The sequence below is a fragment of the Orycteropus afer genome, unplaced genomic scaffold, assembly GCF_000298275.1.
Source record: "Orycteropus afer afer isolate SDZICR_OR568_19922 unplaced genomic scaffold, OryAfe1.0 scaffold00463, whole genome shotgun sequence".
Taxonomy (NCBI): Eukaryota; Metazoa; Chordata; class Mammalia; order Tubulidentata; family Orycteropodidae; genus Orycteropus; species Orycteropus afer.
The window spans coordinates 393,613-396,686 of NW_006922050.1; positions in this window are offsets into that span (position 1 = coordinate 393,613).

Genomic DNA, 3,074 nt, shown 5'->3' on the forward strand with positions numbered 1-3,074 from the left:
ACTCTCTCTGACTGCTGGTTGAGGAAGACATGCTGCCAAAAGAGACACGTGCTCCTGAAAGAGACATGCATTGCTGAGTGAGACATCGAGGGACCAGCACTGCTGGGAAAGAGACTGTGAGAGACTGTTGGCTGAGGGACAGTGGGCTGGGAGAGAGCCTGAGCATTTTTCCTGAACCTGAATTGTAGCCTGTGGTGCTTCCCTAATAAACCCTATAATCTGTGGGCTCTGTGTGGCCACTGCAGTGAATTAGCAAACCCAGGAAAGAGGTGGTGGGTGCTTTGGGAGGAACGGTTGGAGTAAGGGCTGGAGGGAGGCAGCATGTCTGGCCTGGCAGGAATAGGCTTTGGGCTATTGATGGTGATTCTGCCTTCCTCTTGTGGGGTTCTCAGAGGTCAGAATATGAGGCCTCCTTGCCGTTTTTGCAGTTTGCTCATCTGATAGAGTCTGGTGAGACCCCTGAGACTATGGCCCCTAGCTACCCTTAAGGTTTGGAACTGAACTAACTCCTGTGGCATCTAGCCAAATAATAGACAGGCATATGGGATGAATATTTATATCAGGTAGATACACCCCTTGGAGCCATCAATCATGGGAGAACAGAAGGACAGTATATGTACAGGAAGACAGCTGGAGGTGGGGGGGGTGGGAGTGCATGGGAGGGAAGGACACAGGGCAGAGGTAGCTATAAGGAGGAAGTGGGAAGACAGCTGTTACATTGTGGGGAATTGCAGTCAATGTCATGAGACAAAATGTGTATGAACTGCTGTATGGAAAATGAATTTGCTCTGTAAACTTTCACCTAAATCACAATTAAAAAAAAAAAAGTTCTACATTGTACTTTGGTGAGTAGTGACTGGGGTCTTAAAAGCTTGCAAGCAGCCACCTAGATGCCAACAATGGGTCTTTTCTTGTCCAGAACAAAGAAGAATGAAGAAAAGCAAAGACACATGGAAACAATTAGTCCAAGGGACTAGTATAGCATGTTATCCTCAGCCTATATGACCATGAGACCAGAAGAAATAGATGATGCCTGGCTACCACTGTCAACCAATCCTAGGGGGATCAGTGCAAGAGATCCTGGATAGAGTGCAAGAACAATGTGGAAAAAAACTCAAAATCATAAGAAAAAAATAAAGACAAGATTTGCTGGTCTGATAGAGCCTGGTGAGACCCCCTGAGACTATGCCTCTCATTCCCCTTCAGGTCTGGAACTGAACTCACTCCTGTGGTTCCAGTCAAACAATATACAGGCATATGGGTTGAACATTTATATCAGGTAGATACACTCCTTGGAGTGATCAATCATGCACATTAACAGAAAGGTTGTGTTTGCACAGAGAGACAGCTGTGGGGGCTGGGGAGCAGTGCCTGGGAAGGAAGGATACAGGAAGGGGGAAAAAAAAAGAGAGAGAGAGAGAGAGAGAGAGAGTGAGAAACACTAACAGCAGGCTGATATTTCTGCAATAGCAAGGTTCCAAATGTCTTCCAATTCTGAAATATAGACCAGAGGGTTTCCAGATGAGGAAACTGATGGAGATTAAATAATCTCCCAGACGACTGGACAGACACATCTTTTGAACTTAGGTCTCTCTGATTACAAACCTGGCCTCTTCCTAGGACACCACATTGGATTTTAATACAGTACTGAGCCAAGGTGAGTGCTCAAAAACTTGTGTTACATTGAATGTATTTGAGCTGGAAACAGGCTGGATATAAAAACCTCAAAAACCAAACTCATTGCCTTGGAATTGATTCCAATTTAAGAGCAACCCTATAGGACAAAGTATAAAATGTACCCTGGTATTTCTAAGGCTGTAGGAACTCAGGTAGCATAGTGCGTAAGGCACTTGACTGCTAAACAGAAGGCTGGCGGTTCAAACCCACCAGCCACTCCTTGAAAGGAAGATGGGGCAATCTACTTCCATAGTGATACTGCCTTGGAAAGCCAAGGAGGGGTCACTATGAGTCAGGTCTGACTTGATGGCACATACCAACAACAAGGCTGTAAATCTTACAGAAACAGACAACCACATCTGTCTCCTGTGGAACAGCAAGTGGGTCAAACTGTTGACCTTTTGAGTAACAGTGAACACTTAACCACTGTATAGCCAGGGCTTTTTAGGATGGATTAAAAAAAACCTCACTGCCGTCGAGTTGGATCTGACTCATAGGGACCCCTCCTTGGGTTTCTGAGGTGGTATCACTACTACTGGGAAGTACATTGCCCAACCTTCCTTCTGAGAAGTGTCTGGTGGGTTTGAACCACCAACCTATGCTTAGCAGTCAAATGTCTCAGGCACTAAGCCACCAACGTGCCCTTAGGATAGATACAGATGAATAATAATTAGGGCATTATTCTGGGGTAAGGAGCTCTGGTGGCAAAGTGCCTAAGGCATTTGACTGCTAACCAGAAGGTTGTTGATTCAAACCAACCAGCCACTCCATGGAAGAAAGATGGGACAATCTACTTCTGTAAAGATTGACCACCTAGAAACCCAATGGCGGTTGCTATGAGTCAGAACTGACGCAATAGCAGTGGGTTTTTTTTGTTTATTGTTTTATTCCAGGGAATGAAAGGAGAAAACAGCAATGGTGTTACCATTTCAAACTATCTAGAGCAGGGCTTCTCAAACTCTAATGTGTTTAAGCATCACCAGGAGGTCCTGATAAACTGCAGATTGATTCAGTAGTTTTGGGAGGAAATCTGAGATTTAACATTTTTAACAAGTTCTTAAGTTAATGCCGACTCGACGGCAAACAACAACAACAACAACAAGTTAATGCTGCTGTAAACTTTGGGTAAGCCCCAGGGATACAGGTGAGGAGACACAACTCAGGGACGCCCAAAGCAGCAGGCCAGAAGAGCAGGAGAAAGAGGATTAAAAACCAGGAAGCCAGACAGAGGAACAGTCAGCCACAGGGACCCAGGAGGGGGTGATATGAGAGGTCTCCAACAGCAAGACAAACTTGTCTGTCGGTTTGTCCTACCATGGTGACATGTAGACATGAGTTTTGAGGCTGAGCCTCTGGTGTTTAAAACCCAGCGAGATGCACCTGGTGCACAGGTAACA